The following is a 22955-nucleotide window of genomic DNA, read 5'->3' on the forward strand; positions in this document are numbered from 1 at the left end:
AAGCCCACCTTAGATCAGGAGACAGGATCAAATGACATAGTGACATATTTTTAAATATCTTAATTCACTTAAAAAATGCAAGCGGTCATTCACAGATTTCTTAAACTGGGAACTGGGGGCTGAAATGTGCCATGAACTATGTCACTTCTCTTTGCTGTGGCTTCTCTTTTAACCTGGCTTTTTACACCAAGAGGCTGAGAAGTAGTTTAGGCTTGGGCGGACTATCTAGGGAGTGGCTATGGTGATATAAAGGCCAAGTTCAAACAGTCTTCTGCAGGTAAACCCAGATATACCCATTTGAATGCAGAGTTCCAAAGAATAGCAAGGAGAGATGGGAAAGCCTTCCTCAGAGATCAATGCCAACAAATAGAGGAAAACAATAGAATGGGAGAAACTAGAGATCTCTTCAAGAAAATTAGAGATACCAAGGGAACATTTGATGCAAAGGTGGGCACAATAAAGGACAGAAATGGCATGAACTTATCATAAGCACAAGATATTAAGAAGAGATGGCAAGACTACACAGAAGAACCATACAAAAAGATTTTCATGACCCAGATAATCACGATGGTGTGACCACTCAGCTAGAGTCAGACATCCTGGAACGTGAAGTAGGCCTTAGGAAGCATCACTATGGACAAAGCTAGTGAAGGTGATGGAATTCCAGCTGAGCTATTTCAAATCCTAAAAGATGATGCTGTGAAAGTGCTGCACTCAATATGCCAGCAAATTTGGAAAACAGCAGTGGCCACAGGACTGGAAAAGGTCTGTTTTCAGTCCAATCCCAAGGAAAGGCAATGCCAAAGAATGTTCAAACTACCACACAATTGCTCTCATCTCACATGCTAGCAAAGTAATGCTCAAAATCCTCCAAGCCAGGCTTCAGCAATACGTGAACTGTGAACTTCCAGATGTTCAAGCTGGATTTAGAAAAGGCAGAGGAACTAGAGATCAAATTGCCAACATCCGCTGGATCATCGAAAAAGCTAGAGAATTCCAGAAAGACATCTACTTCTGCTTTATTGACTATGGCAAAGCCTCTGACTGTGTGGACCACAACAAACTGTGGGAAATTCTTAAAGAGATGGGCATACCAGACCACCTGACCTGCCTCCTGAGAAATCTGTATGCAGGTCAAGAAGCAACAGTTAGAACTGGACATGGAACAGACTGGTTCCAAATTGGGAAAGGAGTAGGTCAAGGCTGTATATTGTCACCCTGCTTGTTTAACTTATAATGCAGAGTACATCATGAGAAATGCTGTGCTGGATGAAGTATAAGCTGTAATCAAAATTGCCAGAAGAAATATCAATAACCTCAGATATGCAGATGACACCACCCTAATGGCAGAAAGCAAAGAACTAAACAGCCTCTTGAAAGTGAAAGAGGAGAATGAAAAAGTTGGCTTAAAACTCAACATTCAGAAAACTAAGATCATGGCATCCAGTCCCATCACTTCATGGCAAATAGATGGGGAAACAATGGAAATAGTGAGAGACTTTATTTTTTTTGGGGGGGGAGGCTCCAAAATCACTGCAGATGGTGATTGCAGCCATGAAATTAAAAGTCACTTGTTCCTTGAAAGAAAGCTATGACCAACCTAGACAGCATATTAAAAAGCAGAGACATTACTTTGCCAACAAAGGTCCATCTAGTCAAAGCTATGGCTTTTCCAGTAGTCACGTATGGATATGAGAGTTGGACTCTAAAGAAAGCTGAGCACCAAAGAATTGATGCTTTTGAACTGTGGTGTTAGAGAAGACTCTTGAGAATCTCTTGAACTGCAAGGAGATCCAACCAGTCCATCCTAAAGGAAATCAGTCCTGAATATTGATTGGAAGGACTGATGCTGAAGCTAAAACTCCAATACTCTGGCCAACTGATACAAAGAACTGACTCATTGGAAAAGACCTTGATGCTGGGAAAGATTGATGGCAGGAGGAGAAGAGCGCAACAGAGGATGAGATGGTTGGATGGCATCACTGACTTGATGGACATGAGTTTGGGTAAGCGCTGGGAGTTGGTGATGGACAGGGAAGCCTGACGTGCTGCAGTCCATGGGGTTGTGAAGAGTCGGACATGACTGAGTGACTGAACTGAACTGAGGAAAACCCACCATAATTGAAAACAGCCTGTGGGTAATTGGGAATGGTCAGGAAAAAATGCAGCCAGGATCCCTGGGTTCTCAGCAAAGTCACTCTGAGATCACACATCTGTAGAGACAAAAACAGGCCCTTTCTGTGAGGTGTGGGAGGGTTTGCTGAGATAATGCAGGGAAGCGGCACAGCTGATGGCCTGGAACAGAGTAAAGGCTTAAAGGATGATGGCTGCTGAGGTTGCCATGGTATTTGTTGCCCTTGGGAGCATCACTAAGTAACTGTGGACCTGACCCGAGTCTCCTCTTCTCTGAACTGGGTGCAGTGACAGGACTGCCTCCAGAATGGCTGTGAGCAATAAGTGAGCCTGACAGCTCTGAGACGTGACTGTTCCTGGCACATAATAAGTGTTCAATACAGGTCAGCAATGGGTGCTGACACTATTGCGCCTCCCAGTTGGATCAGTGGTAAATAACCTGCCTGCCAACGCCAGAGATGCAGGAGACCCGGGTTCGATCCCTGGCTCGGGAAGATCCTCTGGAGGAGAGCATGGCAACCCACTCCAGTATTCTTGCCTGGAGAATCCCCAAGGACAGAGGAGCCTGATAAGCTATAGTCTATGGGGTCACAAAGAGTTAGACACGACCAAAGCTACTTGCATGAATTTACCCTGCCTTTGTTAATGATATTACCCTTGAGGAGCAAATGGTCCAGGGTATTGACAGTCCCAGAAGGCTGCAACCTGCTGGAAAAATGTGGGACACCCAGATGGTCACGACTGACCAGGCAGCATTTCAGACCTCTGGACCTGAGGCTGCAGAGGGTGTCTGAAGACTGAGAACAGGGCCAGTGAACTAGGCATTCATAGCATCGAGGACCGTGTCCATGCTCTAGAAAAAGGACAGCTTCTTTCCTTACTACCTACCCTCTACACGAGGTGTTTATCCCCATACAAGGGAGGACACTGAGGCCCAAAGGACACATGGGCTAGAAATGGTGGAAACCAAAGAAAACTCACTTCTGGTGACCCCAAGGCAGGGCTCTGGGCGCTCTTCCAGGCTGACTAAGGGTAGTATCCGCCTCAGTGAGTATCGAAGACCCTTTCACTTAGCTCCGCAGGACTCCACCAAACTGGTCCATACTGCAAAGCTGTACAACCACCTAAATAACGTGTTCAACAGTACAGCCCTTCATCCCAGCAGTCTGATGGAACAGCTATCAGAGCCTGCAAGGAGGAGGAGCCACCTGAGGGAGGGCACGGTAAAGGGGCGCTTGGCCCGAGCTCCTGGCGGAGCAGAACAGCTGAACCTCTCCAGGTTGCCCGACCAAGAACTATTCAGAAATAAACCATTCAGCCGGTGGAGTGTTCTAAGCGTGACCTTGAATTTCCTGGAATAAAATGAAATCGCTTACGAAATGTATTGGCATCCATAAAAAAAAGAAGGAAAATTTAATGGAATAACAAGCATGTAAGTAATAATGTTTAAAATAAAAATAAGGCAATAAAAAGGTATTTACTGAAATTGCTTTTAACTTCTGGGTCTGGCCAAGGTAAAGAAATGCTTTTTATAGATGCCAGCATTCTGTTTATCTGGGGAAGGACCTGACAAGCACAGAATATACACATTATGAGATTATGGACAATGGGTCCGGGCTTCCCTGGTAGCTCAGAGGTGAAGAATCTGCCTGCCAATGCAGGAGGCATGGGATCGATCCCTGGGCCAGGAAGATCCCCTGGAGAAGGAAATGGCAATCCACTCCAATATTCTTGCCTGGGAAATCCCATGGACAGAGGAGCCGGGCAGGCTGCAGTCCTGGGGTTGCAAAGAGTCAGATGCATCTTACCAACTAAACAACAATGGGCCCACGGGGACTTTCACATTTTGCCTCAGTGTCCAGATGACACATCAACTAACAATCTAGTGCCTGTTTTTCCAAAATATGTGCAGAGAAACCAGCCGTGGCAATCAGAAGGCCAAAGATGCCTGGGGTACAGGAATCCAGGCATGTGGGATTGCCGTCTTGCCATCTCTCTTCAACAACAGCAAGCAGGTGTCAGGAAAACCAGGCAAGCAGAAACGAAGAGCCCAGAGCACAGAGCTGGCAAACACTTCTCAGCAGCAGAGAAAGTGACTGTTTATCAGATCAAGCTGCTCAGCCTGCTCATTTGAATGAATGGTAACTAACAGGGAGGCCACCTAACTGCCAGCCCCCCGTGAAGGTAAATCCAACAGGTGTGGAAATAAAAGGCACCCCCCTTCCCTTGCTGATCCAGATCCCGAAGACCTGGGCTGGTGCATGTGTCACCCGGCAGAGCTCAGGGTTTCCGGGAATGGCTGGGAGCGGCAGCCCCAGGCTTCCCCCGTCCAAACGGGGCAAACCCACTGGATCCGAACCACGGGGCTGCTCCAACCTGCAGGTCCCTCCAGCCGCCCCCCGCTTCTGCCCCCAGGCTCTCCTGCACACGGGGCCTCACCTACCACGTCTTCCACCGATCTGCCACACTGGGTCTCCCTAAACCTAGCGTGGGCGCCCTCCCTGGGGCTTTTGCAGCGCCCTGGGTGTCCTGCCAACCTACAGGGTGACCGTCCGGTTCCTTCTCTCTCTCTGTTGCCCTTGAATTGCATCTTGTCAGGACGCATCACTTCCTTCTGTCACTATAGCACTTAACTTTAAAGATCAGTTTTCATATTAAAAAATGAAGACTTTTCCTGAAAACTGAAAGCCTGGCATCCACAAGTCCCACTTCAAGGCGACCCGAGCTCCAGCTGAGCAGCTGCGATCCCATCCACGGAGGAATTCAGGCACTGGGGGCTACGGTCTCCACCTCTCCACCTCCCCAACCTTCCTGCATCACCAGCCGAGCAGTTAGAGTTCATCACCAGTTGGGGTTGGAGTATTTGGTGATAAGAACCGTGATTTTGCTCTAGAACTGTAACACATCCAAAATACGTGCGCAATACATGTTTAAGCAATGAAGAAATTCATTAACTAGAAACAGTAAAATGTTAGGGTTGTTGGAAGGAGTAAAATAATATACGGGGAAATGTGTGCGACCAACCACACCTTGAGCTTGAAACATAATTGATGGTGGGAGAGCATGGTTCAGGTGAGGAGGGTGTTTCTGAGTATAGAGCTATAATAATAACAAAAGTCCCCAAGGAGGAAGAGCTCGCGTGGACCTTTCCAATTTTAACAATTCAGTAACATCTTCAAGAATGGTCCTTATTTTTGATCTTATAAATGACCAAAATATATGACTCTTAGAATAGTTCTAATAATCTAAATAATTTTTTCTGAGAAAAAGTTGCTTAATTTTCTTTTTTCCCCTCACATTTCAAAGCCATTTGATTTATTATCTGACATGCAGAGCATGCAACAGGAAAACGTTTTCATCTAGTAAAACTATATATACACTAGGTCATGAAGCCACAACCAACTCATACATTTTTCCAATATGTAATAAGCTGAGATATTTTTTTAAGAAATTACCATTAAACTGGCAGGCTTACAATTTATAAAATCAGCACTGAAATGACGCCAACACTACACGTATGGCCTCTTATATTTTAATGGTGGAACACAATCATAAATGGCTAAGAATAATGTCAGTTCCATATGCGAAGAGAATAAAAAATTAATTAGAAATTTAGGGTGCTGCTATTTCCACTCATGGCAGCAACCTCTAGCTGCTGGCTATTCTGTATCTTTGTCTTCAATTTCACTCTATCCTGAAAATTGTTCTTCTTATACAGTAGAATTTGCAGCCCCTTTTGTGGCCTAGAAAGCTCAGGAAAGTATGCAGTAATAAAAATATACATATTGTTGTTGGCTGGGAAGTGGGAATGATTTCCCTTTTCAAGTCAAGAAATATTTTCTACTAAAAACTCTACAAGCTTTAAAATGTTCTGTTGCCAAATACAATACCTTCAATTCCTTCAAAGTTCAAAACCATTAGGGGCCACTCACTGTCAGGCTCCTACAATTGTTTTTAACAGAACTTAAACTATATAATTCTTTTTATTTCTCTGAGTTGTAAATGCTATCATTTTTGCCTTAGGAAGACACAGTGTTCTCAAAATGTTCAATCAACAAGCATACTGTAACTGGGTACTCTTCCCCAACTTTACTAATGTTTTCCAACCCTAAAAGACAAATAAGACAATTGTAGCATCAGGGTCTAAGGGGACCCCAAACATCCATACAGTCTATTCTAAGAGAATTGTGCATAACAATGTCTACAACACAGCTGTTTAAATTTTTACTTTAGAAGTCTGGACAGATTCCAAAACCCCTCTCTGTAACATATGCAGAGTTCTCCATTATAAGTGGCCTCCATTCTTTTAGAACTTCCTCATTTTAGAACCATCTGAGCAGACAGAGGGGAAGAGTTGGCTGAATAACATTTAATCTTCAGGTAGACAAGCTCCTCTGGTATAAAACTGCTGAGGTTGGCTGCACTCCTTTTAAAAACCCAGCTCTTAAAACTTCAATTTAAAAGGCACATATTCTGTGATGTGTGGACTACATGATAACCCAATACTGTTTAAACATCTTACTTCTAAATGTAAACAGTTGAGACAGATAAAATACGATGAATGAACTCACTGCTCAGCCAGTAAATCATGAAAGGAAATTGTGTTCGTACTGCTTGACTGTTCTTTTTCTTCAGCCAGAAGGTCATTTTAGAAAGGTTATGAACATTTAAGAATCAGCTGCCATGAGACAAACACCTCTCACTGTTAAGCCGTTCCTGCTCTCTTATCACATGAGCAGCTGTCTCTTTATTCAGGGCATACATTTATTCAACCTGTGGTCAACAGACAGAGCATGCTGGTCTTTTCCAGATCTTTAAATGCTTAACTTTAAATTACTGATTTATCAGATTTAAGAGAACTTGGCTATTTTCCTTAAAGATCCTTCAGTCTTTTGTTTCTGCTGTGTTAATTTTTGAATGGCTGAACCGGTTGCAGAGGACTGGGTTAAGGTTGGGTTTGGATGTTTAAATAGGTGAAAAAGGAGAACCAAAGTCTCTTCAGGAGTGTTAGCAGAACTCCACACTCAGATGTCAAATGTCCCCAAATACCCTGGATTCACATATTAGAGCTACAACTAGTAAATTAAATTAACATACTTAGCATAGCATGTAATTATTACATGTATGTACAAATACATTCTATGTAAGTTAAACTTCATGATCATCTGAGGTTAAAAACAAATTTTCTGTTCTTTTAAAAAGCCTCTTAAATGTTAGCAATGTTCTTTATTCAAGTCATCTGGGTAGGAAAGGCACTTTACACTACAATTTCAAGTGCATGAAAAGTCTTCCTATGTGTTTACCTTCAAATTCAAAATTCAGTCTGGACTCAGAGCCTAAAGACACTCCCATCAAAGAAACAAATAAACTCCATGAATGTCCCAGAAAATGCTAACACAACATCCTAGAGTCAGCACTTAGTATGGAAAAAATTCCAAAGTACATAAAGACACCTGGCCTCCATAACAAAGTAGACTTCATGAGACACTTCCAAGGGTTACAAAGAAACAAACATAGAGCTATGATAAAGCACCATGTATTCATGCCAAGGGAGTATTTTCAAAATGAAACTGCATTTCTATGTTTTGTATTATTGCCAGAACTTGATAAATATTATGTGAAGAAAAACTCTTTTCAAGTACTGACATCTCTGTGAATGATAACTGTCAAAAACTGTCCTCCAGGGTAGGACTCTATTCTCACCCCCTCTAGTTATACATCTTTAAATTAGATGATAAAGTGCTTGAAATAAGGCATGTTTTTAAACTACATCAAAGCATAGCAAAGACGCCTAAGGTGAAGCTGTACAACAGAAAACATAGGGAGTAAATCCTGAACTAATGCAAAATAATCTTCCCCTTTGCATATAAGTGTCTGATCATGAAATAACAACACATCAAAATAAATTCTTCTGTTTGCCTAAGTCATGTTTAACAGTAACTGTTTCCTGTTTGTATAAAGAAATCGTCTTCTATTGTAAACAGTAAAGGAAAACTGTCACTGGAGTAAAAACCACCCATTCATAGTTTGAGTTAAACTATTTCAATTAAAGAAATACCGAACAATGCCTAATGGTCTTGATTGTCTGCAAACTGAGTCCTTTTTTTCAATGGAAAAAAACAACAACAACAACAAGTGAAATGGATTTCCTACAATGGTAACTGTAGGTGTGACGCACAGCTCGCTACCGACGAAACATCGCTGCAGCTGGGTGCTTGCAAACTTCCTCCTCAAGAGGGAATGCGCTACATCTCTATGCCATCGAATGGCAGGAGATCCCTGACCAAGGCTGCGAGAGCGGCCCTGTGCATCACCGTGCCGGCACCTCCTCCCTCCCCAGCTCGGAAACTACCGGCCGGCCTACAGACCGCTTCCCGCCTGGAGGGCTGCAGCGCCCGGTCCAGGCCCGGCGAGCACACACTTGCACGCACACACACCTTCTCCGGCGCGCAGCATTCTGTTGACCAGATCCCTGCACCTAGGGTCAGCGCGCTCTGTCCGGTCGCCCACGCGGGCCGGGGGGCGTTCCCCCAGCTCGGGCATCTCGGTGCCCACCGCCGTCAGCCCTCCCAGGGGTCGCCTCCGCCAACCCTGTCCTCCCGTCCCCTGCCCTGAGCGCGGGCAGCCCAGGTTGGCGCCCCTGCCTCCACCCGCGGCCGCCTCCTCTCAGCGTGCGTTTCGCGCGGATCTGACGGGGCGAGGGCTGGGACCGCCGCGTGGCGTGGCCGGGTGGGATGCGGGCACCTACCTTCTCCGGTGACTTGAGGCTGCCCCGCAGGTCCCGACGGCGATCGGAGGCTCAGGGGCGCGCGGCACGCGGCGCGGAGCTGGGCCGGGGTCCGCTCCTCACGCGCGCGCCCTGCACTGCCTCGCGCTGCGGCCCCGCGCTCCCCGGTAGCCCGGCAACCGCCACCGCCTCCCGGCCCCGCCCACCAGGGGCCCCGCCCACCAGGATTCCCGCCCACGTCCCCTCCGGCCCTCAGGCTCCCGGCGGCGCCACCGCTTGCCCTGCCCACGCCTGAGCCCCGCCCACCCATGGCCCGCCTACCTCGAAACCCCGCCCACTCTCGACCCCCGCCCACAGTAGAGCCACCGCACACCCCCGGCTCCGGGCTGTCCCCACCGGCCTCGAGCACCTTAGGCCGCAGCTGAGCCGCCCGTGGCCCCCGGGGCTGCGGGAGCTACTGACTGCATCCCGCAGGCGGGCCTGGGCAGGGCGGAGGGTGCTCATCCGGATCGCCTAGAGCGGGGCTGTGTCACTGCCTGCGGCTAGAGTGGCACCCTCGCGTCCACCTGGACCTGCTTCCAGGCTTCGTGCCTCTGCGCTGCCCGTCACCTTCTACCCTGAGCCCGCCTCCGCACCAAGAAAGGCGCAGGAAGCCACGTGACACGAGTGCAGTGGGACCAGATCACCAGGACCTGGCCCACCGGGCTCCTCCCCACTCACAGAGGCTTTTCCCAGCGGGTCCACGGGATGCTGGCTTCCAGAGGGCCCAGTGCACCCACAGGCCCAGCGCGGTCTGGTCCAAGCCCCCGGGGATCCAGGCCTCCACATGCACCTCATGAACGGATGGTGTCCAAACTTCACTTGGCACACTTAAGAAGCAGAGCTAACGGTGCCCACTCCGCACCTTTGGTGGAAGGAGTAAAAATATCCTTCCAAGTACAGAAAAAGTTAGTTTTTCTGCAGTAGAATGGTATAGAAATGTAAGCAATTATCATCATCTGGCCAGTGAGTAAGTGGACAAACTTCTCTCCAGCCCAAGATGCCGCGCACGCGTTGAGTTGGTGCAGAGGAGTGCCCTGCTCCCTGTGTTGGCTTTGATTTCCTGGCAAAACTTCACGTTCCTTTGGATGGAACCAAATCCTATGCTTCCCTTCTGTACTCCAAGGCCCATTGTAGCCTTCAATAAGTGTTTGTAGATTGAATACGTTCCTACAGTTAGTTACCATACACAAGACCCCACACTGAGAATGCCCAGTTCCGTACTAGGTAGTTGTGAAAAATACTTTAAAAATATCCTTCCAAGTGTCAGCCTCAAGGTTGTCATGGCCGGAATAGAAACTGCAATAATAACTTACTTTTAATCATTTACAAATTATATACCCTATCCTATTTGAGGACTTTCCAGGTGGCGCTATTGGTAAAGAACCTGACTGCCAATGCAGGAGACATAAGTGATGCCAGTTCGATCCCTGGGTCAGGAAAATTCTCTGGAAAAGGGAATGACAATCCACTCCAGTATTCTTGCCTAGAGACTCCCATGGATGGAGAATTCTCCCAGGCTACAGTCCATGGGGTCACAATGAGCTGGACATGACTGAAGTGGCTTAGCATGCACGCACACATTATACCTGAAACTCAAGGCAAGCCTGCATTTCCCAAACCTACGTGTCAGCTGTGATCTGGGACCACAACACTGCCTGAACTTCACCCACAAGCTCCCTCTTCGATGGAAGTCACCTGTTTGTCTAACTGGACTCCACCTCCCCGAGGGTGCCGCTTATTTTCTTAGTAGCCCAGAGCTAGCACACAGGGGATCCTCCGTCCACCATCCTTAAGCTGACTTATTGCTGCTTCTCTGTAAGGTCTCACACATTCACCCTTTCCCCTCTTTCTCTCTTTACCATCACCTCAACCTATAGTGCAGGCCCTCTGCACCTTTCGCCTGAACGCCCTGCCTTTTCAAACCTCCCTCCCCACTACCCTGTCCAGCCCATCTGTCTTCCTCCTGCCTTACATCGTGGTCACTGACCAGTGAAAAGATTTCCAAGGATTCTTCACTATGAAGAATGGCTTCTCCATCCCTTAAATTAGCAGTCAGGGATTTCCATGTTTGGGCTCCACCCACATCTTCAGCCTTATCTTTCCTCCCTCTGCACCGACCACTTCACATTCCGGCCAAACTGGTCTGCATGCCTTGCCTCCAGTGTGCCCTGAACTTGCCCTCCCTCTGCTCCCCAAGCCTTCTCTTCACGCTCACCTCTTTCCCTCACCTGACTCCTTCGCACGCCAGAAGCCACAGCTCTCACGAGTCTCCCTAAGGTCTGAGGCCTTCTTAAGACAAGAACAGCACTTGCCACATTCTCCCTCAGTAGAGGGAGAATGCCCTGTTCCTGTGACTTAGCTTTCTTCCTCAAGGAGTTAAAAGGAGTTCTGCTTTCAAGAAGCGGCATATTTTACTCAAACGTGCACCTTTGATAGTATCGAACATTTACATGAATGTTCAGTGTTTTCTGAGAGGAATATAATCTGCCAGCCCAGGAACTCCTTTGTTTCCTTCTGGCCTCCCTTTCTGCTCGAGACAGTAGCACATTACTTCGTTCAGTCGTTTTGCACCATCTCATGTGTGTGTGGCTGGGTTTCCCCTGAGCCTGCTAACTCTCCATGGACGGGTCTGATGCGCACACACGGCTGCTGGCATTGCACATTCTGGCCTTGGACGCTAAGTTGCCGCTCACTAGCTGTATGCCCTTGAAAAAGTTACTTGATCCTCCTAAACTTCTGCTTCAACTGTGAAAGGCGTGGTTCCATTGGTCATTGTTCAGGAAGATAAGGGATGCAAAGAGCTCGGCCCAGTGCCTGGCACACAGTCAGTGCTCAATAAACGGCAGCCTTTTGTCAGGCACACAATGCCAAGCATCGGAGATCTGTGATAACCCAAATGGCGCTTGACAGTGAGGAGTACTGAACGGCTGCACTGTGGCTATTGAGTGCATTTTACTCTTTTTGTTTCAACTTTTTGGCATGTGGGGTCTTAGTTCCTCGACCAGGGATGGAACCCACACCCCCTCAGTGGAAGTGTGGAATCTTAACCACTGGACTGCCAGGGAAGAACACATGCATGTGTTCTCAGTCGCTCAATCCGACTCTTTGGGACCCTGTGGACAGTAGCCCGCCAGGATCCTCTCTTCACGGGAGTCTCCAGGCAAGAATACTGGAGTGGGTAGCCAATCCCTTCTCCAGGGAATCTTCCCAATCCGGGGAATGAAACTGTGTCTCAGCATTGGCAGAAGGATTCTTTACCGCTGAGCCATCTGGGAAGCCCAGGGAAGTCCCACACTGATTGTTATTAATGAATTGAAATTTTACTGACAAAGCCAAATTCTTTTTTTTGGGGGGGGGCAGGCTACTGGGGATTGAGGGATCTTAGTTCCCTGGGGCCAAGGATCAAACTCTGGTTCATGGCAGTGAAAGTCCAGAGTCTTAACCACTAGACCACCAAGCAATTCCCCAAAAGAGCCAAATTCTTAGGAGGATTTTGGTAGAGGTGTAGTTTTAAAGATTATGTTAGGAGTTGGCTTTCTGAAGCTACTTTTAGCAATAGCTAGGCTGATTTGAAGTGCATTTGTTTAGAATATGTTCCTAAAAAAGTTGAACCAATGAAGTTAACAAACCTCTTGGGAAAATAGTTTCCGTGATAAGCTAGCTCACTGGAATAAAAGTTAATGGAAAACTGCTTGACTTTCAAGTAATTTCCAGCATAAAACACTATTTCATGGGGGAAAGGAACAGAATGCAAGTCACATAAGAATCGTGAATTCTGTCTGTTCCTTCACAGTGCCTGGCACATAGTAGGTACTCATTAAAAATTTGTTGAATGAATGAATAAATAGGGGTAAAAATCTCAAAGAGTTATAAAGTTTGCCAAATATAGTTAGGAGAATAGTGGGGAATATAACCAAGACCCAGATATTTAAATAATTCCCAGCACCCATTACTGACCATCGATGTCAGACCATCTGTGTAGGGCAGGGGCCTGACAGGGAGCAACTTGTCCAAGGTCACACACCAAGTTAATAACAAAGCAGGATCCAAAATCCAGGCTTCCTGAATCCTAATATAATCATCACCATACCAAGAATGCATAAATTAATACATGTGGCTTAGGGCTTCCCTGGTGGCTCAGATGGTAAAAAATCTGCCTGCAATGCAGGAGAGCCAGGTTTGATTCCTGGGTAGGGAAGATCCTCTGGAGAAGGGAATGACAACCCACTCCAGTGTTCTTGCCTGGGAAATCCCATGGACAGAGGAGCCTGGTGGGCTATAGTCCATAGGGTCGCAAAGAGTTGGACATGATTGAGCGACTAACACAGGCCAAAGCGGGTATTTATTCAGTTGATATAACGTCAAACTTATGACATCTATAGAGCAAAATTGCTGTAAGTTGCAGCAGGTGCACTGATCCTGGTGAGTTTATGATACCACGTTGGTCAAAACCTTCTTCTGTGTTTATTGAGAGAAGAAACAAGCCATGATGCTTCTTTTCTGCTTCCCAAGAAACACAGGTGACTGACTCCTCTGCATATGGCGGGATGAAGAAGCAGGCTTACTGGGCAGCAGTCCCCAAGGCCAGGCTGTAGGACTGTCTAAGTCCTGGGCGCCACTGACAGGATGGAGAAAGCTGTACTTAGGACGCTTCTCAGAGAGGGAGCCGGTTGTGTTGGAAGAATCAGTCTGATCAAGTCGCTCAACACCTCCATGTTATCTCCCTCCGCCTCCTCATCAAAGGGCAGAGTTAAGTCACAATGGATGATGCTGAAGTACTTTGCAGCAAGGATGTGAGAGATGGTCAGGCTGGAGTGGTGATTTCAGCCAGTGAGTGGACCTGAGGGAGCATGGCCACCGGGGAGCCTCCTCACGCCCCCTTTCGTGGCCCATTCCTCTAAGCAGTGCTGACAACATGTTAAAGAATCACTCCTTAATGGTGCACTGGTTTCTGAAAGCTTCCAGGGTGTCCTAAACGGGCCCTGCTATCACAGAGAGTCTGACCAACCACACCAATGATGGATGCATGAGTGTGGTCCAGTTCTGAAGCAGAGAAAGAATGACTTAGATCCCCAGGTCCTTTAGAGTTGAAGATTCTAGGCCCATGATGGAAAACTCGATCAAAAAATTCTAATAACTCTCATAAAATACACCAAATGCAATTTTTTACAAAGCCCATTCCCCTCCCTAAAATTCTGGCTGCAATGTGTGCTAACAGTCAAGTTTAGCTCCATGCAATTCTTATAACAGAATTAACTGCCCAGCCCTAAAACAAAAGAACCTGAATTGAAATCAGACTCCAGTGGTGCACTTAATTAGTCCTGTGAGCTCGCACTTAATATTTAATCCCTCTGAGACTCACTTTTCCCTTTTGTATAATTGCAGCAACAAAATTAATTGCTGGAAATTTAAATGAGATGGTGTCCTAAAAATACTGTCAGAGTGCCTGACACACAAGTACTCCATAGATATGAGTGAATTAATAACTAGTGCATTAATAAATGCTAGTGATTGTTACTAAGTAATAATCTGTAAAGCTTTATATGAAATCTTTATGAGGGTGATAACACATGAGAGACAGCTATTTGGCCTTGAGATCAGTGTATATGTGAAAAATTTATAGTCAATAAATAAATTTATTCACAAGAGATATATTCTTTTTTTTTTTCAAGAAAAAATCCCAGAAGGAGTTAGTGAAAACTTGCTCAAGAATTCTTAATAGTGCTCGCTTCGGCAGCACATGTACTGAAGTTGGAACGATACAGAGAAGATTAGCATGGCCCCTGCGCAAGGATGACACGCAAATTCGTGAAGCGTTCCATATTTAAAAAAAAAAAAAAGAAAAAAAAAGAATTCTTAATATAGTCAAATATAAATGAAATATATATCATGTACAAGCCCATATTGAATCTGTAAACTGAAATCTCACAAAATCCCACTGGGACTCTCCAGGGAGGAATAACAACCTTTAGTTAACTATTACATCAAACTTTTCACTTTTCACTAACATCCTCCAAGAAAGTATCAATTCCTTGGAAACACAAAAAGAGTGTGCATATAATGTCAAAATATGTGTGTAATATATATATGCACACCTGTATCTACACATGCACAAGTATATATAATTCTACATTGCATAGATGTATTAAATTTTTGTGAAAATTACTTTAAATGTTCTGGTAAATTATGTGTGGCAGTAATTATGTTCAGACTGCTTAGAAACACAGAAGCAACTGCAATTGTTGGGAAATCAGAGGACTGGTCCAGTTGACTGACACATTTCTCATGGAAACAAAAACTACACAGCAGAAGGAAGTGGTTATCTTGATCTTTCAAACTAACCCTGTTCTCCAGTCAGCAGTGCATTTGTTTTAGCAGGTGTTGGAAAATATCCATGGTGAACTGGGAAGGACACAGGACCAAGACTTGGAAAACTGGCCACGTAACTTAATTAAGAAAGTCAAGTGACTTTTCCGCAGTCCTAGTTTCCTCATCTGTACAATAGCTATAAAAATTCCACCCTGCTTATTTCAGGAGGACGATCTGGTCCACTCCCTCATTCCCCACATGAGAACACTGGGGAGTGAAGTGAATCCCTTAAGGTCACATAGCTGATCAGTGAGAGAATCAGGACTAGAAATAAGTCTTTTGAAGTCTTGGAGTTTCTGCAGTAACAAAGCTGCCATTGAAGCATCAGATAGGAAAGGGCTTTGAAGAATGTAATGTAAGGGTTTTCTTCAGTAGAAATCTTATGGATTTAAATCACAGTCAAGATCAACATAAAGCAATCAGTTCAGAGACGACTTTTAAGACTGTACCTGTATATTTAGCAATAGGCATCCTTTTTTTTAAAATCAAATACAATCTGCATCTTTTCTCAACCAAGACACAAAATGTAAACAATTCCCTGAATTAATTCAGACCCTGAAGTGGATTTTCAATGACTTGACTTGCCCAAGCAAGCTCTCTGCAAAGCCTAAATTAATCAGATAATTGCCAATCCTCCCTTTTGTTTTCTGTTGAAAAAGTGTGTGTTTGTTAGAATGAGCCTAGTAGCAGAATAATAGTCATTAAAAAAATTTTTAAGTCCCAAATCTGAACTAAATGACTGAATTCTTAAGCACACTATTTCTTTAGGCATCTTCTCCAGTCATTAATTTAAAAGTTTAATTTTCTTTATCCTAATGTGAACATTATTGCTGCGGTTGTGATGTAAAGAGGACTTTTTCAGCAAACGAATGAAAAAAAAATCAACCTAAGCTGACCACTCAGGATTTTGTGAACATGCTTTGTCACATTGTCAGTAAAACAAAAATTTAAATGCCTCTCTTGGCATGACTAAAAACAGGAGTTAAATCTTTTAAATTCTTACTGATACATCTTAAAAATAAAGCCAGTTTGGTATGGTTTTAAATAATCTCCACTTAACAGCTATCAGTTTTAAAATTAAGTAAACAATGCTAATTATGCTCCTTCAAATATCAAGAGGAAAATTTAGAAAGTAATTTAATTAATTGGCTCTGAAAAATTAATTACACATGAAATGAGGCTCATTAGGCCCTTCCCGTCTCATCAGAATTTCTGACTAAAAAATAACTGATCTCATCAGTTATTCTTGCTCTGTGGTCTGGCTGGCATTAAATAGACTACCGTGATGATACGTACTCTACCCAAGTAAAACTAAGACCAAAACATTAAAATGAGATAATATGAACATGGTGCTCTTACATTTCCACTGTGCATGTGTGATCATTGAATTGACAAGTTAACTTGCAAATTCAGCACAGCCATATACTTTTTTGCCATACTGAGCGTAAACTAAAGGGAAAATGGGACTAAAAATCATGTAACATCGTAACTGTTGATCACCCAGTTTTCATAAACAGTTGGCAAATTTTAACTCACAACAGCTGTCACTGCATTAAAAGTACATGTCAGTTTAGGAATATTAACCTCCGGGATGTGTCTGCACTTGAGGCTTGTGCAAAGGTTCCAGAAGATCACCAGAGGATTTTTTTTTAAACCAAACTCAGCACAACCTAACCCTCCCTGTCTGACAATTCTTCAGTTTTACCCAGAAAAGGGCTTTAATCGTACTTGAATGGCTCTCCAGTGCTTCCTTGGAAGGGGCATACTGCATAAGGAAATGTATTTCTTAGGTCGGCATCTTAGAGGTGAGAGAGTAAATGAAGAAACAGTATTACCAGAGATGCAGTGCTCTTTTCTATGAGAAAACAGGAAAGCATTGGCATCCATGGAGTCCCTCCGCCTGTTTACTAAGTAAAGCAACTTGTAAATACTTAGAGCAATTACAGCCTGCAGACCTCGGGCTCTGCAGCGGCGGGGGAGATGGCTCAAGTCAGCTCCCTCCCCTTCGGTCCTGTTGGAACAACTCATTTCCAAGTAAAATGTGCGCGGCAGATTGCAAACCCTTTGTACAAACTACCAAACCGACCCCGGAGTATCGGATTTCCTTTCATCCACACACACACAGAGTACTCAAGGACAGAAATGCTCGTGGCCCCCTAGACTAAAACCCTCTTTTCTGAGAACATGCAGGAAAAGTGCACCGAAAGCCACAACAAACAGAAATCGCTGTACCTTCAACGTGCTGAAGTCTTTCCAAGGACTCACCACCCTTTTCGGCAACTGAGTTTCTCCTTGGCAGCCCTTCTGCGCCCAACGCTTGTACCTTCCGAAAAATGTATGTCGGCACAAGCCCAGACGAAACCTCCAACCAGGGAAAAGAAAATGAAGCCTGCAGATCAAAGGCAGACGAGCAGGGAGATGAAATGCCCGTAATCTGATCGGTGATCAGTTGCCGCACATCAAAGGCAGGCCAAGTTGCTCTGTGTGCGTGTGTGTGTGTGTGTGTATGTGTGTGTGCGCGCGCGCGCGCAGGGCTCTCGGAACGCTCCTTTCAAGCAGGTAGCCGCCCCCGCGCCTCCCCGCCCTCGGATTCTTTTGTTTGACCCGGATCCCGCCGTTCTCCTCTTCCCTGGCACCCGGGAGGCCCCCGCGGTAGCCCCCGGCCCGGACTGAGAGTCTGGGCCCGCTGCGCCCGGGCTGCGCGCTGGGAGCCTCGCCTGGTGCCAGCCGGCCGCGCCGGGGCCCTTTCATCTCGCAGAGCCGCGGGTCCCATGACCTCACCGCTGCCTGGCAGGACGGCCGCTCGCGGGGAGCGCGCCCGGGGGCAGGGCGGCCGCCTCCGATCGCTCCGCGCGCCCGCGGCCCCGGCGGCAACGCGTGGCCGCTGCTGCGGGGCCACCCGGTGGGGAGCGGACCCCCGAGCTGTCCTGGCTGCCAGAGACACAGCCTTTATCTGCCCCTTTCTCGGAGGAACCGCGGTGCGTCCCGCAGAGCCGGCGTCCAGTCTACAGGATGGTTCCGAGGAGCACTGGGGACCCCGAGGGAGAGAGGGACCTCTCTTTTCAAAGGCTGTTCCGGCCTTCCCTGTGACCAGTCCTTACGGATTTTGAGTAACCTGTCTTTTCCTTGAAACTTAAATTATTAGACGTTGCTAATTAATCACCGGCGCTTTAATCAAAGTCATTAACGAGCAGATAACTAAGTTACCCAGTATTTTGATATCTCTCACCCTCTCACTTAAGCCACTGGGCCCTACACAGTCTTGATCTTAGTTTAGGATTCAAAAATGAGATTTTAAAACTACGTGTACTTCTTATATAGGTGTAATTCATTAACACCTATTGAGTATTTAAAAGTCACAAAAGAAGGACTTCCTGGTGGTCCAGTGGTTCCCAGTGCAGGGCACCTGGTCTGATCCCTGATGGGGGAACTAGATCCCACATAACTAAGGCCTGGCCCAGTCAATTAAATAAAATAAATAAATATTAAAAAATAAAATTCACAAAAATAAAGAAGGCTGTGTTCCTTGCCTTTTAGGGCCATTTCTCCTAAACCCATAGTTTGGACTCCTAACTCACTAAAAGTCATCACATTTGGTCTATTTATTCATATTTTAACCTGAAACTTATTACATATTATTTAGAATTGTCTGACTATCCTTCCTGAACAACAGCAGATTCAATAAAATAAGTTTATTTTTAGTATTTATCAAAATAGAAAATAATTTCAAAATTTCATCTTACAATCCAGGATACAATGCATTTCTGAATTCCAGGCCACTCTTCTATGGCCTGAAGGAAATTTTTCTATTTTCTAATGGCGACTTGCCAACCTTTAGAAGTCAGTTAAAAATATTTTGTAAAACTTAGAAGACAATAGAATTTAAGTTATATATGTTATATATTCCTCTTCCTAATTAGTTTCATCTAATTCTTTCCTCATGTGATTTTTGAAAATGTAGTTTATGGTGTGTTTATTTCCAGATGTCTGGGATTCTCAAACAAATTTTGATAGCAAAATTTTTGGTTTCCACAGTTGAGTTCAGTATTTAACATTTAAGTAATCATTTCCCCCAGCATTTCTTGTATAATTTTCCTCCCCCACAGGTCATTTCTCGGAGATGCTTAGAGCTCAGATAGTATATGATCAAGGTATGATTTCCTATGACTTCTCAAAAGTAACCAGGAAAACTCCTGTGATACTTGGACTCCACGTAACATTACAGAGAATACCAAAAAGGACAAAATATTTCTCAGTGGCCATGTGTTCATTTCTTCTCTGAGGTAACCCAGCCTTGCCCCTAGTGTGAAGTCCATATTCCACCAAGGAGCACTCAGAAGTTATGTTTCCTGATACACGAACATATTAATTTATAAGCCCTAGATGCGAAGGAGACGTGGGTTCATTCAGGAAGATCCCCCTGAGGAGGAAATGGCAACCCACTCCAGTATTCTTGCCTGGGAAATTCCATGGACAGAGGAGCCTGGAGGGCTACAGTCCATGGGGTTGCAGAGAGTCGGACACGACTGAGCAACTGACCATACATAGACACACACAGATGCTCTGTGAGGCTCTTCAGATAAGCATGTAAAATCCTAATGTATCGATAGAGTTCAACACCAGAGGAAATTAGTTGAGGGGCCGAGTCAGGATTCTGACACTTCCACTGGAACCTTGCAGGATGCATTTGAAAGCAGGGACTTAAGTGAAAACCACCCAAGTGATCCTACATTTACACGAACCTCACCAAGGAAGATCTGTAGTTCAGAGTACGTCTAGAAATGTGATGATGATGACGCAATGGTGCGTGCACACACAGTTGTGTCTGACTCTTTGCAACTCCATGGACTGTAACCCACCAGGCTCCTCTGTCCATGGGATTCTCCAGGCAGGAATACTGGAGTGGGTTGCCATGCCCTCCTCCAGAGGATCTTCCCAACTCAGGGACCGAACCCAGGTCTCCCACATTTCAGGTGGATTATTTACCTCTGAGCCACCAGGGAAGCCTAGCAATGTGGTATCATCTCCAAAGGAGGAGTTTATTCACCCAGTGGCTGAGAATTATTTTGAGTTGTGTCTCTTGTGGCCGAGAGCCCCCCGACATGTGAGATGACAGGAAGCGAGGTTAGGACCACCTATGTCACCCGGAGCAGAGTGTGGCTGAAGGCTGCCTGGAACGAGGCTTGACCTCCTGACCCAGCCCACAAGGGCTGTGCCCATGGAAGCTCCTGCAATGTGGAGATGTGGCCACACCGTGGTTGCTTCTGCAGGGCTCCATGAAGGGGAGCCCCTGCACAGCTTTCCTCTCTCCCCTCTGGGAATCTTAGATTTGAGAAATTAAGTCATATGCTAAGACATTAAGAAATATGTCAGCCGCCACTCTGTTATGATCTGGTTGAACAATACTGAGTTGAAGTCTTTAATTTCTGATCCCTAGAGCCACGTCCTGCATAGACGGCATATCTCATTCTCCTCCCCACGTCCTGTCTCCACCACCTGGCTGTGTCTGGACCAATATTGACACATTATTATTATTATGTAAGATGTATTTGTTTGTTGGCTGTGGTGGGTCTTCATTGCTGCACATGGGCTTTCTCTAGTTGCGGCGAGCGGGGGCTGCTCTATGTTGCCGTGCGTGGGTTTTCTCACTGCAGCAGCTTCTCTGGCTGCAGAGCGCAGGCTCTGGGAGTGCGGACTTCAGCAGTGGCAGCGCATGGGCTCAGTAGTTGTGGCCCACGGGCTTAGCCGCTCTGTGGCACATGGGATCTTCCCGGAGCAGGGATTGAACCAGTGTCTCCCACATTGCAAGGCAGATTCTCAACCACTGGACCACCAGGGAAGACCTGATACATTTTATTAGCTGAAATCCCTACTTCACACTAAAGGTCACTCACTGTGTTGTACAGTTCTTACAGATTTTAACAAAGGCATAGTATCCTGTTTCAGTCGGAATAGTTTCACTGCCATTACAGAATTGTACAAAGAAGTTGTATAGATTTTGACAAATGCAATGTCCTATCTCATACATAGAATTCTGGTTGAGAGTCCATTGAACCTTTAGATCACACTGGGAAAAGCTGACATCTTAACAGTGGATCTCCCTATTCAAGGACTTAGAATATCTCTCCATTCGTTTAGATCTTCTTTGAATTCTTTGATCAGAGTTTTGTACTTTTCCTTGTATATATAATACATTTGAAAAGTTTTATACCTAAATATTTTAGTTTTGGGGGGTAGGTTGTTAAGATAAATGACATTGTGTTTATAATTTCAAGTTTCAATTGTTCAGTGGTTGTATACAGGAGCCCAATTGACTTTTGTGTATTATATCCTGCAACCTTGCTCTTATCACTTACTTGTTCCAGGAATTTTTCTATCACTTATTTGAGTCAGTTCTTTGGGATTGTCTATAATAATCATGACATTTATAAACAGAAAAAAAATTTAATTTCTTCCTTCTCAGTCTGTTGACTAAGAAATTGTAAATGTGTATTGCAAGCTCTAGGTGCATATGTGCATACTGAGTCACTTAAGTCATGTCCGACTCTTTGTGACCCCATGGACTGTAGCCTTCAAGGCTTTTCTATCCATGGGCTTCTCCAGGCACGAACACTGGAGTGGGTAGCCATTTCCTCCTCCAGTGGATCTCCCCAACCCAGGTATCAAACCCACGGTCTCCTGCATTGGCAGGCAGATTCTTTATCACTAGTGCCACCTGGAAACTTTCCTTTTCTCTGAAGAATTTTTTGATGATTTTTGCTTTTCCTTTCAACATTTTAAATATTTCATCCCACTCTCTTTTCGCTTTCATAGTTTCTTATCAAGAATCTGATGCAATTTTTATCCTTGTTTCTTGATAAGGAAATTGTTTTTGCTTTGATTTTCATTTTTAGATGTCTTTCAAGAGTTTGTCTTTTGTTTTCTGTGGTTTAAATAGGATATGCCTACGCGTAGGTTTTTTTGTGTTTATCCTGACTGGTAGATTCTGAATTTCCTGGATCTATGGTTTGGTGTTTTTCATTAATTTTGGACAATTCTCAGTGGTTATTATTTATTTAAAATATTTCTCCTGTTCCTTTCTTTCTTTCTTCTGCTGACATTCTCATCACTATGCCTTTTGTAATTATCCCACAAGATTTTCTTCATTTTTTTCTTTGCATTTTCACTTGGAAGTTTCTACTGCTATTCAAGTTCATTGATTGTTTCCTTCACTGTGTCCTGCATATTGATGAGCCTACTGAAGGCATTCTTCATTTTGGTTACAAAGTTTTTGATTTCTAGCATTTCTTTTTTATTTTCTGTTTTATTTTTAAATTTACTTTTAAGATATTTATTTGTTTGGCTTGCATGGGGTCTTAGTTGCAGCAAATGGGATCTTCACTGCATCATGTGGAACCTTTTGTTGCAATGCATGGACTCTCTAGTTCTGGTGTGCTGGCTTCAGTAGTTGTGGCACATGGGCTTAGTTGCTCTGCAGCATGTGGAATCCTAGTTCCGCAACCAGGGATTGAACCACATCCCCTGCATTGCAAGATGGATTCTTAACCACTGGACCACCAGGAAAGTCCCTTTCTCTTTTAGAGTTTCCATCTCTCTGCTTACATCTGTTCTTATCTCCTTTTTCCATCAGAGCCCTTAATATCTTAATCACGTGTTAAGTCACTTCAGTCGTGTCCAACTCTTT

The 22955-nt window shown here is 44.9% G+C and overlaps 1 protein-coding gene and 1 non-coding gene across 3 annotated transcripts in view; one reads left to right on the plus strand and one right to left on the minus strand.

Annotated features, from left to right (window-relative positions):
* The window catches only part of TNFRSF19 (TNF receptor superfamily member 19), a 92176-nt gene extending 74163 nt beyond the window's left edge, over window positions 1-18013 (minus strand). Inside the window, exon 1 of one of the 2 annotated variants that reach the window (XM_043892178.1) lies at window positions 17504-18013. The gene's annotated coding sequence lies outside the window, so the exon portion shown is untranslated. Of the gene's footprint in view, window positions 1-8881; window positions 9053-17503 lie in introns of those variants that run through there. The other variant, XM_043892179.1, reaches the window with a different exon arrangement.
* On the plus strand, window positions 14624-14730 carry LOC122687195. Its single transcript, XR_006339087.1, has one exon. It is a non-coding gene; the product is annotated as a U6 spliceosomal RNA (small nuclear RNA).
* Window positions 18014-22955: the final 4942 nt, after the last annotated feature.

This window comes from Cervus elaphus, chromosome 30 (genome assembly GCF_910594005.1).
Source record: "Cervus elaphus chromosome 30, mCerEla1.1, whole genome shotgun sequence".
NCBI lineage: Eukaryota > Metazoa > Chordata > Mammalia > Artiodactyla > Cervidae > Cervus > Cervus elaphus.